We start from the raw sequence: 22,102 nt of genomic DNA on the forward strand, positions 1-22,102 counted from the left end.
TAAAACCAGCTCTCCCCAGTCTCTGATATGTGGCATCTAGTAGGGGCAGGGAAGCCACACGGACATGCTCGGTCGACAGAATAGGGTGCAGGCCCAGGCCATTGGAGCAACACAGCATTCCAAGGTGTTCTGTTTGCGTCCAGGTCTAGGGGGTACTTCGCTGAGCTGCAGGATGGAAGTGGGTGTTGCCAGCCACTTGGTGCACAGTGCATACAACATCCTGTAATGTGCTGTAGGCATCACCTTCAGAGGCAAAGGGGCCTATTCCCCCGCTGCTGGCAGCACTGCAGGCCCAGTCATTCGCCTTCTCAGTAGGGCTGTGGGCTGGAGAGAGCCACTTCGCCTTAAACGCACACCCATTCCTGAGCGGCGTGTACCCTACAGCTGGTCAGGGAGGGCTCAGCCCCTGCCTAACTCCATGCAACGTCAAAGAAACCACCCCAACCCCAGAACTCCCCCAGGTTTGGCCCAACTTCTTTTTTTTTTTTTAGATTTGTTTATTTTTTTATTTTTTTAAACTTTTATTTAATAAACATAAATTTCTGAAGTACAACTTTTGAATTATAGTGGCTTTTCCCCCCATACCTCCCTCCCACCTGCAACCTTACCAACTCCCACCCCCTCTCTCATCTCATTCTTCATCAAGATTCATTTTTAATTCTCTTTATATACAGAAGATCAACTTAGTATATACTAAGTAAAGATTTCAACAGACTGGCCCAACTTCTTCACCTGCCTAACCCTGCTTGCTCCCTGTCCATTGAGTGCGTAATGAACTTCCTACACACTGATCTCAAGTGAAAGGCCCCTTCCTGGGGGACCCAACCTGTGCCAGCGTTTTAGCCTGTTCAAGTCTTGAAGAAGTCCTGGGGGACACAAGAAACTTAATTGTAGTTGGTGCTCGAATTGCCATGCAAACCAGAGACTTCTCCGCTAGGACGTTTCCCATCCGCCAGAGTGATTTCTCCTAATTTTTGGGACGTGCTGGGCTCAGTGTTAGGTCATTATATGTAGGTGGAATTCCAAGTGTGCTCCCTGCATGAAGGGGCAGTGTGCGCCAGGGCAGAACTGTTAGTGAAATTTCAGAGATGCGGCCAAAGTTGCATTCTGTTTGAATACAAGTTCGTTTGTTTGCTAATGATGTCGAATTGATACTTGATCTAGTAGCCTGCGGTCAGATCACAGAAATGCACCACTTGCCGGGTCTTTCAGTAGACTCTGGGTCCAGATGTGATCCATCAACCTTTGCCTTGCCGATGGTTGAACCATATCCTAAGTCTCCATAGAAATATCACCACACTGTGGCATTTATCAAAAATCAATATAAGAAATAGCCACAGAGAAAAAAGTTTCTGTATTTTGTTTTATGAAACTCTTATTGAAACCATCATGTTTTTAAAAAGCCAGTGGGTCTATAAGGAGCCATAAAACAAATTCCTCTTAGAGTAAGTGCTGGGGGAAAAAATCTGTCTCAGCAGAGAAACTGGCCTGCTTCTCTTTATTTGCTATTAAGAACCTCCTATAACTTGGGTTTTCCGTTTTTGCCTTCCTGCCAGAGGTTGTGAGTCAGGATTCCGTTCCGTCACAGTAGCAATCCTTAGCCCAGTTTTCTCTAGGATGCCTGAGTCTGTGTCACTAGCTCCTGCCTCAGTTGTCCCTTTTTTACCTTTCTCGGCTGCTGGAACATGTTTGTGTTTTCTATTGTAAGTCCGTCCCAGCCCTTCTTGGAGGGCGTCAGTGTCTCATCACCTTTCCTACCTCTCCCGGGGCCACCCAGGCCCACCCCCACACGTTGGCTAACTGACGTGGAAACCCACAGCAACTCAGTGTGCACAGCAGTGCCGATCAAAGCACAGCGCAGTCGCGGCCTTCACGTGGATCACGGTCACTGGAGGATGGGAGAAATCACGTTCACGCACAGACACGCATCAGGTGCAAGACACGAACGGTGTTGTGGTCGGGGCTCAGCTAGTGTTGTTGCAAGGAGGAAATCGCCTTTGATTTGGCTGAGACCAGGCAGACGCACCGTAAGGGTTGCGTGTGTCAGAGTCGGACATCCTCAGACACAGGGGGTGGTACTCAGTGCCCACGCGGTGTGATTATTGTGAAAATGACCATCACAGGCGTGGGTGGGTGGCTTAGTGGTTAAGATGCGGGTTAAGACGACCATACCCCAGGACTGACATTATGGTGTAATGGGTTAAGCTGCCGACTGCAGCTCCACCATCCCATATGGGCACTGGTTTCAAACCCAGTTGCTCTACTTCCAGTTTGGCTCCTGGCTTCAGCCTTACCCACGCTGTTGTGGCCATTTGGGGAGTGAATGAGTGGTTGGGTGATCTGCCTGTCTTTCCCTTCCTCATTCTGTAACTCTGCCTTTCAAATAAATAAAATAAATCTTTTAAACAAAATGAGGTGATGCACCCCTGGGTGTACTTGGGTTTGATTCCTCACTCTAGCTTCCTGCTAATGCAGATCCTGGATCTGAGTCATCCTGGGATGACTCATGTGACCCTGCTGCCCACGTGAGAGACTGAACTGAGTTCCCAGCCCCTGACTGGCCCTGGCCCAGACGTAGGCATTTGGGGAGTGAACAAGTAGATGGGAAGCACTTTGTAACTCTCAAATAAATTAATTAAAAAATAAAAAAGAACACGTTGATCACAAATATGACCCCCCTCACCAGCCAAATGGCCTAACCAGTAGCTTGTCAAACTCAGAAAATCTTCCAAGTGTCCAGTGCACAATTTCCTAAATTAAGCAATATTTCCCAGCCCACAGGCAGGTGGGCAGAGACTCAAAAGTGAATTCTCTCTCTAACCCGGTCCCAGGGCCCGAGTCCTAGACCCTGAGCGTGTGTCAGCTGTCAGCACATGTGTCCCTCCAGGGGTAGCTGAAAATAACCCACTCAGAGCCATTTTCTGCTATAGGAGAGACCTTAAGCTCTGCTGACGTGGGATGCACTGACTTAAATTGAGCAAAACTCAGCCTGTTCCCAGGTAAAATATTTTGTCTGAGTTCAAGGAACTGCCTTTCAAACACATAAACAATTTTTAAAAATGTTGCTGTCCCAGGTGAAATACCTGATACTTCTTCCCCTCTCTCCCCTGACTCTTCTCCCCATATCCTCCTTATCGGCAGTCATTTAGCTCAAGAACACGCAAGCAAATCACTCCAGTTGTCCCGTTGCTTGTGGTATTTATTTCCTTTCCATTCGTCTCTGATTAAAGCTCAGCATACTTCCACTTTTAATAAGCTTGTTACTGGCAGTAAATAGAACATACCGGGAGTAATTACTGGGTGAGATGGGGAGGTGGCCAGTCCTGTTGTCATCCCTCAGTGTGGTTGCCTTTGCCGCCCGTGTGCACAGTTTACTGTCACCGCTGTCTCCCAGAGCTGCTTCTAGAAGGGCACAACCTGCGGCAGCCCGTGCGCCTGGCCTGCTGGCACCCTCGCTGCACGTGCCATGCTCTTCTGGATCTGCCCATGCACCTGTGGCAAGAACCCTGCCGCGTGTCACTCCCGGCCCTCGCCGGATGGCGATGCGTCCCTGTCACCCAGCGTCAGAGTGATGGAAGGGAAGGAGGGTTCCATGAGCACACAGCAGCAGCCCATGCAAATGCCTCCTTGATGCTGCTTCGCACACTTCATCTCAGACAGCCAGGAGGACCCACGGCTCTGAAGTTAGGACCGTTTCACTGGGATTTATCTCGGTCCAGTGGACTCCTGCAAAGATTTACTCCATTGGAATATCCTTTGGCCTTCTAGACACGCTCAAAGGCTGATCTTCCTCTTTATTGGTATGTACGGACCTCATATGTGGTTCAATAAAGTGAAAATTAAAGCTAAGTAGTAGCTCTCTTTGTGTTCCCAGCACACCACAAACTAAGGCGCCCATGGCCTCTGCTGTAGAAAATGTTCAGCAGCCAGGTTTCCTGATTGGCTACCGAATGAAGGAAATCTCTTTGCCTGGAGAGAACTACGTGAAAATAACATTGAGGTCCATCCCGAAGCCCACAAAGACAAGCAAATTAAAAACCAGGGCTGAAAATTTCCTCTCTTGTGCAATGAGTATTGCAGGATGGCTGTCAGATGGAGTTTCAACGATTAACATTTTCCAAAACACTGGCCCAGACCCCTCCAGTCCCTTACACTTTGCAGGTTTGGCTGACGCTAGTTTCGGGAAGATTACACTTTTAGCAACCATCAGCGATGAAGCGACTCTTCCAACTCTGCTTGCTATTATTTCTTCTTATTTTCTTGTAAGGTCAAGAGAGCCCTACCATTTGCTTTTCAGTAATAAAGACATAGGAAAGAAAAATGAGTGTTGGACAGAGACCTGAGAGATCAGTCACCTCTAGCACTTTCTGGAAGTCGCACCTGCACGAGGTCCCCGGTCACAGAAGGCGTGGACTCTGCCAGTGAGACCCCTGGAGGAGGAGCCTCCCCCTGCTCAGTGCCTTTCTGGTTAGCTGCAGCCATTCACACCAGAACATTCTTCCTCCAAGCCTCATCGTTTCTGCCTTCCTGCCTTCCCACACATGCTCCCGACCAGGGCTCTGCACAAAGTGTATGGAAAATGTATGTTCTGAACTTAAAAAGTGCATGAATTTCAAAAGCTTTTCACACCAAAATAAACTAATGGTTCAATTCCGCTTTTCCACATACTTGGGGAAACCTCTCATATTTCGACTGACTCACTTGACTGTGACAAACACCCAACCCAAGACAAATGCAGAAAGAGGGGGCAGAGCCAATTCTAGAAGCAAAGAATAATAAGAGAAGGATCAAATAGCTCTTCAAGTGTCAGAATTGGCACTTCATTTTTTAACCATGAAAGAACTAAAATACAGCCCCTCATAAAGCCATGTTTTATTGGTATGTACGGACCTCATATGTGGTTCAATAAAGTGAAAATTAAAGCTAAGTAGTAGCTCAGATACCCCTTGACCAAAGGAATAAATAATCACTTCATGGGGTTACACATCATCCTGTCGGTGTACTTGTAATAATTCAATGTTACAACATCCTACAGCCAGTTCTTAACAGATTCGTATCCTACAACCAACACCGTGAGATCGGTAGATCAGTAATGACAGATATCGTTGGATGAATCTGGCATAACCCATCTAAAGTCTACTTTTGGTTCCCCTCCTCTGCCCTCAGTCCACAGGGGAGTTACCTGGTTTATTTCCACACTGGTGTGTGATGTCTAATGTGGCTTGTTAACGTAGTTCACCATACTTTCTGGGCATAAGTGTTTATGGGAAAAAACTTGAGGTTTATACAAGGTTTTGGACATGTGACTCATATAAACTGGAATATGAGCATTGTTGCTGAAACCTGGGCTCGCTTTGAAGCTTCTTCATACTGTTCTTGGGAAACCATTAAGCAAAATGCCCTGAAGGGTCGGAGAAATTGCGTTGAGCAATAAAATGTCAACAAACTGCAGAATTTGAACATCAAGCACTTTCATCTAAACGTGCCCTTCTCTCCTTTCACTTGGCAGGGGTTTGGTTTTTGAAAAGTAATAAACTCTAGCACTCCAGTTGACCTGGGATATGTTGAAGAAATTAAATCCTAGAGCCAGAAGACGTATGGCCTGTAGTGGGGAATCACCATCTCAGAAAAACCATAGAATGAGAGGTGGAAGCAGAAAAGAGAATGGGAGTATCTACTCAGTTGTCTAGGTCTTGGATTTTTTGGTTTGTTTGTTTTTTAAAGATGGTGCACATCAAACCCGAGGCCAGAAGGCTTCGAGGCAATCACAAGTCTGTTTCAACAGGCGTCCTGTACTTACCCAGTCATGAACACCAAGTGGATACCAGGGCCACCCATCAGAAGGCTCTGAACAAGGAAACCCTGCTCACCATCCCGCGTCATCTCTGTGCACGGAGGCAGACGCAGGTTGGCCTTGGAGCAGGATGGCAGTCAGGAAACAGCTTCCTGCAGCCGCCAGTACCTTTCAGAATCATTCCAACCCTGTCCTTAGGGTTCTTGAGAACTCCCACGGGGATCCACATTCAACAAGACCACAGCACGATTGATGAAAACCACTCTCGTCCTCTACCCTTCTCCCCACTTGGGGCCAGTCCAGAGCATGACAATCCGCGGGTCCCCGTAACTCTGCTCCTCACATCATTCTCTTCTCTCTCTTCCTCACCCTCTCCTTCCTGAACGCTACCCTGGCACAAACCAACCCCTACTGAGAGGATGAACGAGAATCAGGGATGGCTCTGGTACCTAGAGAATTCTCTATGGCTGGGGAGGGTAGGGGAACAGATGACAAGCATCTGGCAACTATTAGATCCCAAAATATTATCGAACTGTGTGTGAGGAATAAGAGAGCTATAACCTCCCTGGGTCTCTGTTCGGCACCTTGAAAGAGTCAAGCTTCCTTTGGGAAGTATACATCTGACCAAAGGAGGGTCTAGAATTTCCTGGAGAAGGAAGGAAAAGGAGCCAACGAGGAACACTGGGAAGTTTCCATGCCTGCACATAGACTTTGCCACGTGGTTCATAAGGGTGTAAATCAGGTGCTACCTATCCATGCCTAGTGTTAGTCTGCCGGTGGGCTCAGTCCTACAAAGTCCAGGGAGGTGAATTCAGATCCCTGGAAGAATCTGCGTCCTAACCAAGCAGCACTGGCCTAGTGGAATCAATGGCAGATTCGGAAGGGCATGCCCTATCTTGACAAAGTAATTCTTCTGTTCCCCCTAATTCTTATCGTGTAGGAATACTGAGCCCGTGTCTCCAAATCCTTCACTTTCTAAGAAAGCCCGAAGATCCAAATACTGTATCTGATGCTTCCCAAATTTGAGGTGTTGACAGTTTGCTATTTCTCCTCACTGTGAAGACCAAATATCCATGAATTGATGCAGCTCAAGCCCACATCACCTCTGGGATGAAAATCCAACAATTAACCTTCAAGGAGCAATAAATATAATACATGGATATTTGGTTTCTTAACTTCATTCCATATGAATATTCAGTTGAGGGAATTTTCTGCAAAAGCCATCTGCCAACAGCAGGATGGCTTAGAGGAAATCAAACAAGTGGCGATTTTACCAAAGGAATTTATTTAACTAACCAGCTGGACCAAGAGGAAGTCAGTATGAACTGTAAAATGACCTTGAAAGAGGGTACTCTTACCCAACAATTAAAAAAAAATTCCTGATTCCACAAAGATTAATATATGAAGATGTTTATTGGAAATACTTGTAACTGAAAAATTAACCAACAGTAGGGGCTTGGCTTAAATACATTTTGTAGATTATGGATATATAATCTGCAAAACTATGTACTCATTCAAAATGTTGCTATAGAAAATAATTTAGTGGAAAGATGTTCCTGGTATTAAATAAAGCAGGTTACTAATACAAATAAAGTGTATATTTTTGGGTCAAGTAGAAATGACAAAGAAAATTAGAAAATAGTTGGAAGTGAATGATAGTGAAAACATTAAAATCTTAAGTTTCAACTGCATCCCTCAAGTTTTGATATATTATGTTTTCACTATGATTAAGAAGCTATATAAAAGCATAGCAAATTAAATCCAAAGTAAATATAAGGCAGGACATAATAAAAATAAGATCTGAAAACAATAAAAGTTAAAGCAGAAATCAATAAAAAGTGAGTTATTTGAATAGATCTATGAAAAAAATGACATTAATCACTGAAGAAGGTAATAGTACTTATCACCATAGATTCTATGGCCACTCTAAAAGATAGTGGTAGTATAATGCAGAGTTCTATGACAATGATTTGACAACTGAGAAGAAATAGACAAATTCCTTGAAAGTTATAAATTACCAAAATTGACACAACAAGCAGAAAATCTGAATAGCCCTATATATAATAGGACTGAATGTTAGTTTTTAAAAAATGAACTTCCTCAAGTGGAGCATTGGGCAAGACACTGCAGAAAAGAAAAACACTGCAGAAATCAAGACAGTTTATTGATTATTGGTGTAATGATGTATAGATCAATGAGATAGTCCAAAAATAGGCTTACACGCACCTACACCAGATTGGGAACCGCTCTACAATGCCCTTGGCTGAAATCCAGTTCTCCCTTGTGTCCAGGCAGCCAAGGGACACTGGCCCACTTTCTCAGGAATGGCCTTGTTGGGTAGGAAGTCAGAAATGGAGCCTATGTGTGTGAGAGAGGCCTGAAGACCAGCACCCACTGCGGAAGCTCCAGAAACCCAGCATCTTGCACTTCCAAGTCCTGCCCAGACCCTGATGACCTCCCAGGGGGTCCCAGCCCCTCCCCCAACAAAAGCTCCCAGGAGAATTCTCTCTCCTCAGGACCAAAGGGGTTACCTGATCACATGGGGCACTAAAACCTTCTCACAGGCCCTAAGGGAAGCCCCCCTACTCTGCCCAGCTCCAGCAAATCTGGAGAAGAATTTGCTAATTTTCACCCAACAAACCCTTCCTCCAGGACTCTCCATCCTTTGTCCTGGAGGATGGGGGAGGTGGGTAAGCAGACTCCCTTAAAAACCTAGGGAGTCCAAACAGACTGAGCGCTCAGCCCTCTGCCTCCAGCTGAGCCGCCCGCCTGGTCTGCCCAGGTGTATTCTCTCCACTCAACCATGTAACCTCGCTCTCCCCAGCCCCTGCGACTGGGCTCTCTCTCTGTCTCTTCCATCCTGAGGGATGCCCTGTCCCCAATAAAGCCTTATCACTCCGCTCTCTATCTCACGCCTGAATTCTTTCTTGCATGAAGACAAGAACCCCATGGCTTCCTTGGCCTTCCCTCTGGTAACAGCCTTTTTTTTTAATACAAGCAGATCAGGGTATAAATGACATCACACTTATTTATACTGAGACAAATGAGAAATTCCAGCCTTTTCCTGGTGTGCTCCCCCCGCCTTAGTGATGCCAAGACTCTCCAAGGAAGGTTCCAGATATGCAGGCATCTGTCCTACTCAGTGCCATTGCTTGTCTTGGGGAGGGGATCCCGGGCTAAGGGTAAAACTCTTTCGAGGCAAAGTGAGGAGGAGGATCCCTGCTCTGTGTGTCGTGTCAAGGCCACTCTGAGAAACTCTTAGTATTTAACAATTTTGCTAAATCACAGAGTACATTTTCTGTCGTCTGTGCCACAGACCGTAAACATTACAGCGGTTAGGGAATCCCTTTGTCTGAAAACCACTATCTGCTACTTTGGTCTCATTAGGAGATGTCAGAGATGGTGCCTCCAAACCCACGACCATCCGTACAAGGATCCCGCTCCCTGGGAGTTCCCCAGGCAGAGGTCTCGCTCACCGGCCCCAGCCTACAGGACCTTTACAAGGCAATGATCTGTGTGCACATGCATGGGGGACAGCAAGCCTGTATCTCTGGATTCCAGGCCCTGGAAGACCAGGGACGGCATTGGTGACCTTCCCAAACCTCCAGTTTTCTCTGGGCCTCGTTTCCCAGAACTTGAACCAATCAGTTTGCACAGAGCTGAGAAGCACTCACGGGATGATTGGAACTGTGGCTCCGTGAGGAAGAGCTGGGGTGGATCTCTATGCGGATCAGCAGCGGGAGCTTGTTCAGTAGCCGGAGTGCAGTCACCGGGGGTGATCTGGGAGGCAAATGCAAGCTTGATCTTTTCTACCTCACGGGCTGCTGTACATTTTTGCCATTTGGGGCATGTTAATATTTGGATACCCTGTGTACTGATCAAATCAGGGTAGTCAACTCTTAAGCATTTATGCAGAACTACGTTTTAGTGCATCCCCACTATGAGCCAGAATCAGGAAGAGCCCGAATCGCCCTCAAATCCCGCTATCACGCTTGTTTACTGTCTCTCTCTCTCTCTGAATGTGCCGTTGTGAATTCTTGAAGCCATTACTTAGGATTTAAGTAGTCATTCCTCCAGGGCTGTGATCCTAGAGATACAGTAGTATATAAAACAGATAAACATCCTGCCTCCCATGAGCTTATATTCTACTGAAGAAAAGAATCAACAAAAATGAATACATACATACTGTGACACCTGACAGTGGGAAGAAATGAAACAGTTAAGCAAGGGGATCTCCAGTGAGGGAGGCTGGTGAGTTATGTAGATGGAGGGCTCAGAACAGCACTCTCTAAGAAGGTATGACTTGAGCTGGCATCCCAGTAAGCCAGAGAACAGCCAGGTAGAAATCTGCAAACAGGATTCCAGACAGAAGAAAGAGCAAATGCAGAATTCCTGAGGTGGGAATGAGCTTGGCGTACTTAGAGAACAAGAAGCACACTAGTATTCATCAGTATCGGCGAATTGTCTAGAGATGTGGGACTGGAAGGGCACAGAGCAACAACCAAGAGATTTTCCAAGGCCAGAGGTATAATCTGTCCCACTCCCACCACACTCCACAGAGGGTTTTAAAGAGAACTTAGAATCACCCTGATGCTTTGAATAGAAGTCTGTCCTTAGGCTATCAGATAGTCCTGCTATTGCATGTGATGTAGACCACAGAGTAGGAGCAGACTGGGAGAAGGATGAGCAGTCCCCAGGAGGCATCACATTTTGAGAGGAAAGCTACACACTGAGAGATTTCACTGACGTGGTTAAAACCACAGAACACGTGATGGGATCCGAGTAGAATTACTTCATCTTGTTCCTAGTATGTCTTTCTGGTGCATCTGTTGTCAGTGTTACTTTTACAGGTCGGTAAAAGAAGTGCAGTCCCACGTAGTGAGTTTTCACGGGGTGGTCAGAAAAGAGCCCTAGGATGTGTGGTCCTGGGACCTGCACAGCCAGCGCCTGTCTGTCATCAGGAAGGCGGTGTCTGCGAACCCAGGCTCTGTCTGGATCACAGGTCACGCTGCTGAAATACTCCTGGAAACAGTAGTGCTGTGTGCAGGGCAGCCCACTGAAGTGGAGTTACAAAAACGACTCATCCCCAGGGGCTCTGTGTCCGCACAAATCCCAAAACCCGCCAGTGAAACCCAAACTAGGAGCTAAATAAAAATGTGAGATGCATCGCAGGAGGGTATTTACTGAGACTGTATGATTTAAAGTTTAGATAAATTAAGACATTGCCCAAGAAATCAATCCAGAAAAAAGAAATTCCAAAACAATTACAAGAATGTAAAAAGAAAGAATAATTCATGCTTTACATGAATCAATGTCTTCATTTTGAACATTAGAAGAGAGGAATACCACTTTTACTGCCCCACAAAACTTCAGTATCTCCTCACTCCTACTAAACAAATGTTACACAGATGCACAGAGAATTTAGCAGTTTGCAGGGATACTGCGTTACTGTCCTCACACAGGAAGTCATGTGCCTGGGTCCAGGCCTGTGTTCGTCTCACTTTGTCAAATGAGGCAAAACAGGAATCCCTTGCCCTAAATGGAGAGTAAGAGTTGATCCCCACTGATCCTAAGTCTGTCCCTGAGCAAGAACCAGCAGTGCTGACCATAAGGTCGAGTGAGGGACATGTGCATGGTTTGCTCACATGGTCAATAGAACCAATAGGGACTCAGATACAAATCTGACACGTCCGAAACAGGTGCACTCGGGAACAAGGTGAGGATTTCCTACTTACCAGCAGGAAGTGAGCTAAAGAACTCAGAGCTTCAGCCGTGAGGACGTCATGGCCTCCGGCTTACAGCAGGTGCATACAAGCGTCTCTGACTCGCTCTGCCTCCTTGGGGAGGACTTCTGTGTCCTTCCCTGGGTGTTCACTTGGTCTCCAACAGACATGAAGGAGAAACAGATGCCACACTCACGTGGGCTCAAAACGCATCGTGTAACACTGGCTTCTATTTTCTGATATGATGTGGACAGCTGCGATGCCCAGGAGAGAATGTGGCAATTCCAAAGAATTCATGTTTCGTAGAATGTTGTCTGATTAGCGTCTCTCGTACAAGTGCTTACGTTATCGACTGAACTGAGGCCTCTGCTTTGACTCAACCACTTGGCATTTACCACGTCTCTCCATGCTGACTTCAAGGAGTTCTCTCATGCACCAGTGCCCTGGAACCTTCTCTAATGGGTAAAGAATTGATCATTGAATGTGTACTATCCTGTAGGATCTCCCTTCCCTCCCTCCTTCCTTCCTTCTTCTCTTGTTTCTCTTTCCTTCTCCTAAAATGTATTGACTGCTTCCTCTGCACGCACTCCTCTAATCACTTTTCAGCCAAATTTCCCATTTTTTAAAAATTTCTTTCTTTTTTGGAAAGGCAAGGTGACAGAGGAAGAGATGGGGTGGGGTTGGGAGGAGTTGGAGAGAGAACAGCCCAATACATCTCACTCCCACTGGTTCACTCCCTGAATGACTACAACAGCCAGGTCTGGGCCAGGCCAGAGCCAGGAACCGGCAACTCCATCCCGGTCTCCACGAGGGTGGCCTCTCCCACTTGAGCCATCTTCTGTTCCTCCCAGGAACATTAGCTGGCAGCTGGATTAGCAACAGAGTGGCCTGCTGGCGCCGCGGCTCACTAGGCTAATCCTCCACCTTGCGGTGCTGGCACACCAGGTTCTAGTCCTGGTCGGGGTGCCGGATTCTGTCCCAGTTGCCCCTCTTCCAGGCCAGCTCTCTGCTGTGGCCAGGGAGTGCAGTGGAGGATGGCCCAAGTGCTTGGGCCCTGCACCCCATGGGAGACCAGGATAAGTACCTGGCTCCTGCCATTGGATCAGCGCAGTGCGCCGGCTGCAGCGCGCGGGCCACGGCGGCCATTGGAGGGTGAACCAATGGCAAAGGAAGACCTTTCTCTCTGTTTGTCTCTCTCACTGTCCACTCTGCCTGTAAAAAAAAAAAAATAGAAACAGAGTGGCCTGGACTGCAACTAGCGCTCTGATATCCGGGGCTAGAGTCGCGAGCAGTCTCTTGATCTGCTGCACCACGATACCAACGCCCCAGCCCTCTAACTTAATCTTCACAACTCCATTCCTTCCTCTCTCCCCGCTGGATTCTCTGTTCGTTGGGTATAGGGGTCAGCTTTGTCCTCTTCAGATCCTCGGTACCTAACACAGAGTCAGACTAAAATTTCTGTACAACTAAAATTATACTTAGGTTTAAGGCGGTTCACTCCTGAAGAATTAATTTTGCCATTCTTGTTCAGTTATTACCAACCATCGGAGGAATTTTGTAGAGATAAAAGAGACAGAGGAAGGCAATGATGTGTGTTGCCTCCTGCTTTTGATAAAAACCAAAGCTCTCTTCTCTCTGTCTTGCTTCCCCTTCTCTTATAAAGCAGGCCAAAGTGGAACAGTAATTTCTTGGTCATTTTCTAAGTCATTTTTTCTAGGTCATTGTACAAAATCGTGCCTGTTTTCACAACGAGAAGGAGGAGGGTGCCTACGTGCAGTGGGGGTGGCACTGGTGGGGAAAGATATTTCCTTAAACCCTGATCAACAGCCCACTTATTTTTTTTTTTCCTTTCAAAATTACAGCTTATTCCCAGAAACGGTTCCCTGTGTGCAGAACTCCACTGCTCACGGGTTTGGATCTACTCTATCGAATCTCCAAGGCTGGGGAATCTTGGCCTCAGCAGCCATCAGCGACCTGCCGTTAATGGGGAACGAAGGAGACGTGCAAACCCCAGAGCCGCAGGAACGTGGCCCGTGGCTCCACGCTCTCTCCCAGGGCGGCTGATCCCATCCGGCAGGAATGTGGAAAACAGCGGCTTTCCCAGACAGAGACCCCAAGCTATACTTTGAGGTGATGCAACCCAACCCAGCCTGCTACGGAGCCAAGGGAATTTCCGTCGGCTCCACAACCTTTCTTGAGCCGGTTGGTCACCCGAGATCTGAAATTACAGAAAAAGCAAAACCTAGGAAAATCCAGAGGATTCAAATGGTAATGATAAGGTACGCTTGGAAGGCATACCGCGCGCAGTGGGTTAGCCAACTGTACATTTTTCTAGCTTTTGTAACAACCATGGAAGATATTTTGTGACTAAGAAGTCAGGGCTTAGAGAGGCTCCGGAGTTTAATAAATGGCAGAGCCCAGCGTTTCTCACTCAAGGACACCTACTAGGGTCTGGCAACACTGCTGGAGGCTACAGCTGTTGGGGGGTGGGAGAGAGCAGTGCTCCTGGCATTTGTGGGCAGAGGTTAGGGCTTCACGGGACAGCCCCCCAGCACAGGCTCACGTCGGCTGAGACGCCGGGTCTGGCTGAGTCCCAGGTGGACTTTGTGCCTTGCTGAGCATCCAGCTTCCAGACGGACCAGGAGACAGCTGAGGCTGTGAAGGTGCGGCGGGAGACACCAGACCACCCAGGGCCGCCGGCTTGCTTAGGAGGAGGGTTCCTCTGATCTGCAGTGTAGACCGTGGGAGCCTGACTCGAAGACAAGCGTTCTAAGGGCACACACGTGTGAGGTGTGCAAAGTGATGACAACTTTTATTCAAAAGGTGAGAAAGTGAACACACACACACACACGCATGAGCAAGGGTGGCCCCACTTGGAGACATGCCCATCGTGAGAAGGCAGTGAGCCAGAAGATTGCCCTAAAGGGGGAGGGATGGGGCGAGGCAGACAGAGAAAGGGCACCCACATGGCACCTCGAGCTGTGGTCTGCAGTGAGAGAGAGAGAGAGAGCGAGCGAGCAAGCTCTTCTGATGTCAGCCCCTTTTCTGAGGTTGGGGGTGGAACTCTATGACCCCTCTACAATGCCATGTGGCCCTCAGTATCCATATTGGCAACCACCTCTTAGGCCCCGACTGAAGCAGATGCATCCTGGGAAGGAGGCGTTTTGATTGACAAGCAGGAGGCTAGAATTACATCTGGGGGCTTGTGACTTCCAGCTCAGCAGACCCAAACTACCTGCCTGTCCCACATCAAAGGGGTGGGCAGGGAGTGGAAATACATGTAAGCCAAAACCCTCCCGTCATTCAAACAGGCTGTCTGTTTCGTCAGCCCAAGGGCGCTGCCCAGCATGGTCTCGGATGCAGAAGGCAGGTCGGTGGAGCTGGACAAAAGCCAGCCTTCTCAGCCAGGGAGCTCTGCTCTCTGGCTGCCTCTGGCCGCTGTCTGCCAGCCTGGAGATTGATCGGGAACCGGGGCAGCCCGTGCGGCCCTTATCTCAGCACCCTGTGGCCCGTTGGCTGGGAAGGGCCCGCCAAGTCTGCTCTGTCAGCCCAGCCGCGCTGTCAGCACATGGAGCTGGGCCAGCGGGCTGGGTGGGGCGGTTGGTACCAGACACCCAGGCCTGTTCCCTGTCCTCCCCCTACTAACAAATGGCTTTGCTGGCGCTGCCGCCACATGGCCCTGGGAGCGCAGACTCCCTGTCGGCCAGATTGCCATTTTTCTGGGCTGGATAGCAGCATGAAACACGGAGGCTGTCTTGGCTGCAGTTGTGTGTAAGCGCTCGCTCACACATTCTCCCCAGCATTAACCAGTCATCAATCAACCTGGGAAGTTTTTCCAAGATCACCCCCAGCGCGGGGCTTTGCTGGAGCAGTCACGGAGTGGAGGCAGAGACAGCCTCAGACCATTCTCAGGGACCTCCCCTCTGCTTGGACCCTAAGACCTGCCCTGGCTTCCACATATGGACCTCTGGGAGGGGGGGTCTCCCCAGGGGGGCCCCACATGCCTCTGTCCTCCCCAGCAGAGCCACACCTCTGTCCACCTGCTCACCTGTTTGCTTCCCTGGCAGGGCTGTGTGTTTGCCTGGAGTGCTCTCGTCCACAGCTGCACCCTTGTGCGTGGCAAGAGGCTTGGTACCGCTGGGTGGGCCAGACCGCATCAGTGACGTGAACAACGCTGGCCATGCTATGTGCACAGAAATCCTGCCCAGTGCTTTACCCAGCTGCCTTCTCACTCTTAGGGGTCTTGGTTTCGAGAAGACTCGAAGGCAAGGGCTGCTCCAATGTATGAGCGAACTTCAGAAGCTCCTGGAAAAATGGAATTAAAAGACTAGTTTATTTTGGCCAGTGCTGCAGCTCACTAGGCTAATCCTCCGCCTGTGGCACCAGCACCCCAGGTTCTAGTCCCAGTTGGGGCGCCGGATTCTGTCCCAGTTGCCCCTCTTCCAGGCCAGCTCTCTGCTATGGCCCAGGAGTGCAGTGGAGGATGGCCCTAGTGCTTGGACCCTGCACCCCATGGGAGACCAGGAGAAGCACCTGGCTCCTGCCTTCAGATCAGCGCGGTGCGCCGGCCGCAGCGGCCATTGGGAGGTGAACCAACGGAAAAGGAAGACCTTTCTCTCTTTCTCTCGCACACGCGCTTTCCATTCTACCTGTCCAAAAAAAAAAAAAAAAAAAAAAGCAACTAGTTCATTTTGATGCAAAAAGAATTGAAGTCCTTGCATAATACTCTCCTTTTCCATGGAGCTTTTGAAGAACCTTCGTATGCATGGATATCAAAAATTTTTGCAGCAAAGTCAACTTACATTTTAGTTCCTTCCCCACATACTTTTTGAAGTACACTTGCATGCCTGGGACATGAACAGGAGCTCAAAGGGCTGAATGGGTGCACAAATAAATGGGAGCAATGCGCATACCTGGGCTTGAGACTGTTAGTAGTTTGCTTCCAGAGTCGATCCAAAACAGGCCACCAGAGGCTATACAACTGGGTGTATTTATCAAAACTCACTAAATATTACACTAAATACAGTGACTTTTAATATATAACATAATAATAAGTAATATACATTAATTTCATTTTTTAAAAGATTTTATTTATCTATTTGAGAGGCAAAGTTACAGAGAGAGAGAGAGAGAGAGACAAAGAGAGGTCTTCCATCCACTGGTTCACTCCCTAAATGGCCACAACAGCCAGAGCTGAGCCGATCTAAAGCCAGGAGCCAGGAGCTTCTTTCAGGTCTCCCACGCGGGTGCAGGGGCCCAAGGACTTGGGCCATCTTCTGCTGCTTTCCCAGGCCATAGCAGAGAGCTAGATTGGAAGTGGAGCAGCAAGGACACATAACAGTGACTGTAGGGGATGCTGGCACCCCAAGGGGAAGCTTAGCTCCCTACGCCAAAGTGCAGACCTAAAACTTCTCTTGCTTGAGGGATTTACTTACCCCTCTCTTAACATATTACATCCAACAATAGCATGCATCAAGACCCAGGGACCACTTTTTAGGGTCAGATTTAGTACAGCTTTGTGTTGACAACATGTTTTTATAATTTTTAAAATTTCATCATTTGCAGAAATCTCCAGTGTTCGGCCAAAAATGAATGATAAAGAAGGCAGCGGAGATCATGTATTGGGCCCAAAACAGCAGAGCTGTCAGGGTCTTTTTTCCCCCCCAGTCTGTACCAGCTTACACCCCGAATCTCCCATGGCTGATTCTCCCGTGTTTGGTTTGTTTCGCTGTAGGCTGGAATCACCAGCCTAAGGCAGATTCAGTGAAATGTTAGCAGTGGGAGATTTCTGTGTGTTGCATCAACTTGCAAGTTTGCAGAGTTTTGAACTAGTTAGCATTTCCGGAATTGGCAGTTTCCTGTTGCCGACCCGGTACCCCGGTTTCTCCTCTGAAACCAGGTGATGGTGGGGCCACGTGCCCACGTGGCAGGAGCCAAGGGGTGGCTGTGCTCTCCAAAGGAGCGTGTGCCCTCCAGCCTGCTGGAGTCTGCGCCCTCACTCCCGCTGCTGCCCCGGCTTTTGAGCACTTTGATTGGCAGCCCCTAGCCCGAGGCGCGGCCAGGTGCATGCAATCATGGAGCAAACCCGCTTGCCGCAGCAAAGCAGGCGGCGGTGACAGCAGAGAGAGAAGCTGCTGACCAGCGTGGGTCTGCTGGACCCGATCCTGAGTTCCCAGAGTAGAGGGGAGGCTGTCAGGGTCTTGAGAAGCACAGTGTGTCTACAGAGGCGGCCGGGGGCATGGGAGGGTCTGGCTGCTGGTGGACCTGCATTCTGCAACAGGATGGTGTCAGCTGGGACAGGCTATGAGCATGCGCAGGTGAGTGCCTACTTTTCTTCAAGAGCTCCAGGTTCTCACCAATGTCGCTACCGTCTGAGGCTGGGGCAGGGAACCTCGGGGGGACACCTCCTCCCACCCTGTGTTGCAGTGGCTTTGAGCCTAGGCTTTATTTCTTCGGGAAGACGCTTCTCGCCGGAGGCAGGTGAGATGCCTTACGTTTCACTCGTTCCTCCTGTGATGAGTTAATGTGCATTAGCTGTGCGGCGCCTCGTCTCGTGTGTGCTAAGTTGAATCAGCCGGCTGTCTTCCCGGCCTAAGTAGGATCCTAGAGTCCATTGGCTGGGCAATCACGGTGAGAACTACAGCTGGGCCTTACACCAGGACACTGAGGTTGGCTTTGCGCTTCACGAGGGCCGGGACTGCCCACCCCTTGGGCCTGGAAGTTCCCTGGAGAGCAGAGCTCCTTGGAGCTGCAGATCTAGCAGCCCTGTAAAAGTAAGTGTGGGGTAGGCCGTCTCGCCGGATGTCGCGTGAGAGTGCGCGTTGGCAGGGATGGCGTGGCTTCCGCTGAGTTATGAGACGGCGAGGCCTTCAAGAGTGAGTCTTTTCTCTGGTTGTGCGGTTGCAAATGGCGCCCATCGAACTACAAGGGGAGTTGCCGCTAGTTACCTCGGACAAGACTGGGAGAGAAATGAGCCCCCTCTGCAGCGGAAGGAAGCGCTGTCTGTTGCTGTGGGCACTGGTTTCTCAGCCTGGATCCCCATTAGCATGCACCCTGCCTTCTAATTACACCCTAATTTGCACTGTGCAAACACCTAGTAACAAGCCCTCCACCAGCAGCTTTTCCAATTAGTAGGGAAATCTGTGGCAGATGTGAAATTCGTGGGATGCTGAGAGGAAAATTTTAATTAATTTTTTAGAATTTTGAAGCCCTGTACAAAACCTTCTCATCAGTAGAGACGCCAGGGTAGTTGATGTTCTCGCATCATGTTGCACTGCGAGTTCTACCCTTTGTGGACCCCGTGTGGACTGGGAGCTGCTTGGGGATTTGATGGGCTGTGAGCTTCCATGGACACAGCGTGGCTTACGGGGACGGCGAGCCTGCCACTCCGACTGTGTTGGGAGGGATGTCGTGTTTAGTTTCTTCTGCTAAGACAGCCGTCACTATGCTGGGAGCAGGTGAAATGCCTTCCAGGCCACTCGTTACCTTCTGGGATGGATGTGTGTGTGTGTGAATTTCACCTGTGTGAGCCCGGGAATCAGCAGAGACCTTGGCCCATCCCAGCAGAGCGTGAGACCAGCCACAGCCTGAGGGTTTGTCTCCACCAAGGGCGAGAGCCTGGGTCTCTCCCTGTGGCTTCATCTTCTCTCACAGTCCCAAGGCCCCCACCCCCAGGCCCTGGGAGTTGGTGCTGGGAACGTGAGCACGCCCCTTTGAGCACCACCCCCAGAGATGATGGGATGAGCGCCCAGGTTTGATAGGCGTCCAGCTTGAGGGGCCAGCCGCAGGCCCATCTCAGTGTAAGCAGGGACTACAAGAGCTAACGTGGGGAGCAGCGTGTTTAGTCCCCTCTGCAGTAAGAAATGCTAAAGGCAGGTTCCTGTCCCTGCAATGCAGGGCCTGGCATTCTCATGTAGCCTGCGGTGTGAGGGTGTCCCAAGGCTGGAGGCTGCAGCTGCCCGTGTATTCACCTGTGGCACCCCTGTCACCCTAGAGGACACCCGCTGAGGCCTGACATTGGCATTCTTCTCCCCCTTGACGCCAGCCCCTTCCCCTCCAACAGCTTGCCCACCGGTGTGACGCAGAGTCTGCCCCGCCCCAGAGTAAGAATTCCAGGCCGAGTTCCTCGGGGCGACTCCTTTCTTTGCAGTCGCTTTGGTTTTAATAAAATCTCCATTTCTTGAAGACCAAACCACGTTTCTTGATGGCTGGATCAGAAATCATAACATGAGGGTATGTTGGGAAACTTTGTCGGGAAATGGAATTAAAGAAGGGGTGTATTTGTGTGCACAATCATTTTTGAAATCCATGCAGGTTTCCAGAATTTTCTGAAGAACGCTTAGTGTTAACGCCGAGAATGGTTCTCAGTCGATGATGCTGAATTGCACTGATGACCCTGGGAGCTTGTCACAGCCCAGGGAGGGGACCCCTCTGACAGTGTAAACAGGGAGGCCTTGACAGGTGACAATTCAGATCACGCAGTAAGCGGCGTAGCTGGCGCTCAACCCAGCTAATCCTACTCTAGAGGGAAAAGCAGACAAGTGGCGGCACAGCATTGTCCTCCTGGCCCTTGTCCTGTGGAACTGGACACCCCTTTGGGGAAAGGACACACCTTCCACCCCCTCTCGCCCCAGGAGCTCATCCCCCGGGCCGGCTGACACCTACACCGGCCTGGAAGTAACCCCGGAACAGCACGTGGTCCCGGACAGACCTTGCTGGTGGCAGGTCCCCCGGCAGACCCACCCCTCCACACACGGACTCTGCTTGGGACACTTCCCCCGGGTGACTGCTGACTTGGGATCCTGTGTGCACAGGTGTGTGGGCGGGCCCGGCTCTCGGAGGTCGGGGCGATGGCAGAGGCTTTCTGCGGAAATACGGGGCTTCACAGAGCACAGGGCCAGGAGAAAGGTCCTGAAGAACATTGTGATTGACAGCAGTACTTGGTGGGATGTGCCGGTCCTTTCCCGCCGTGTTCCTGGTCCTTGGAAACCGGCAAACCGGCTCTGAGTTCACGCGGACTCTGTTCCTAAGGGGTTTCTCAGCTTGCATGCTTTAGCAGGTTTTGCATGAAGAGGCGGGGGGGGGGGGGGACGTACTCTAGGGCTGTGGTTCCCACCTTGGCTGCACCTGACATCAGCTCCGGAGCTTTGGTAGCCCTCAATGCCAGGTCAAGGCTGCACCAATGAGGTCAGCACTTTGAAGGGTGCAGCCTGGGCTTGCATGGTTTTGGAAGCTCCCCGGGCAATTCCAATATGCAGCCGATTCTGAAAGCCACTTTGAACAGAGAGGTGGACTCCTTTCCTGCCAACTCCTGGCTTTAGAAACCGCAGTCAGTGAGCGCTCTCGCTTGATGCTGTCCTACTGTGCTCTTGGAAGAACAAGCTTGCCTTGCGCTGGAGTTCGCCGTATCTGGCACAGACACAAGGTGTCCTGTGCATGAGCCCTGCCCGAGGACTGGTCGTATTCTGTCTTCGCAAGAGCAGCCGGGGAAGGATGGGGACGGGAAGGAGGAGGAGGAAGAGGAGGAGCCGCTCCTCCTCCCCTTTCAGAGAGGAGGAGACTGAAGCTCAGAAAAACACAGAATTTGCCCAAAGCCAGCCAGCTTCACTGTACAGGCCCAGGGGCCGATTTGCGCGCATGCGCTGCCCGAGTCCCAGCAGGGCCCCCAAAGAGTGCAAGTGTGCTTAGCACTGGAGGCCTCGGCTTCGGGGAAACAGGGCAACCGCCACAGCGGAGGCCAGAGACAGAGGCGAGAGTTGTCACCAGAGGGAGACAGAGCTTGAGTCATCGGGGCTCTGGCTCGGCAACGGAGCCACACCGCCCAGAGCCCAGGACAGCTGCGCGGGCGCCCTGGCTTTGGTTTAAGTTCTGCCACCATGTTCCTTCCCCGCCCCTCAGCTCCTCTGTCTGTCTCTCTCTCTCTCCCCTGTCCCTAGGTGTGCAGGCCAAAGAGGGAGGGCTGAGGTCAGCTTCTCTCTCTGCCCTACCACGCCCCTGGAATCTGGCAAGACGCAGGTCCGGAGCTCAGGACTGCCAAGGGCGGAGTCCCCAACCCCTGCCCAGAGCCCTGAGTGCAAAGCCACAGCAAGGGCTGTGGCCGCGGTTGCCGGCTGGGGGGACCTGGGGGGTTTCTGACCTGGAGCCGTGGTGGCTGCATCCTCGCTCTCCTCCCCACGGTGGGGTGGCGGTGGCGTGGGGAGCGGACCCTGTGGCCTCGGGGGCCAGTGGAAGCTGTGCGTCGTGCGCCGGAGCAGTGTCCCGCACAGCTCCCGTCAGCTTGGCCGAGCCTGTCCTGCTGTTTGCCAGCAGATGTGCTGATTCACTTGTTCCCGTCTTAATTCTAGTCCTTGGCGTGCTTTGGAATAGTCTGCAAATTATGCATCGGGAGAATATTAGAGAGACACAGGGTGGCACGGGTGGGGGCAGGGGGAGTCCTGCGATGGAGTCACAGGATTCGGTGGGCAGGGTTCCCACCCAGGGAGGGAGACCCTCCGGTTCACACCGTGACTGGCTGCTCTTGGGAGAATCCAGCGATGAAGGATTGGGGTGACGGCTTCACTCACGTACCCTCAGTCTATCACTTACT

At 50.4% G+C, this 22,102-nt stretch overlaps 1 protein-coding gene across 1 annotated transcript in view; it reads left to right on the top strand.

Annotated features, from left to right (window-relative positions):
• Positions 1-17,438: 17,438 nt before the first annotated feature.
• LOC127490640 (uncharacterized) overlaps positions 17,439-22,102 on the top strand; it is a 218,621-nt gene continuing 213,957 nt past the window's right edge. The window contains exon 1 of the mRNA XM_070075740.1: positions 17,439-17,834. The gene's annotated coding sequence lies outside the window, so the exon portion shown is untranslated. The remainder of the gene's footprint in view (positions 17,835-22,102) is intronic.

This window comes from Oryctolagus cuniculus, chromosome 6, assembly GCF_964237555.1.
Source record: "Oryctolagus cuniculus chromosome 6, mOryCun1.1, whole genome shotgun sequence".
In the NCBI taxonomy this organism is placed as follows: domain Eukaryota; kingdom Metazoa; phylum Chordata; class Mammalia; order Lagomorpha; family Leporidae; genus Oryctolagus; species Oryctolagus cuniculus.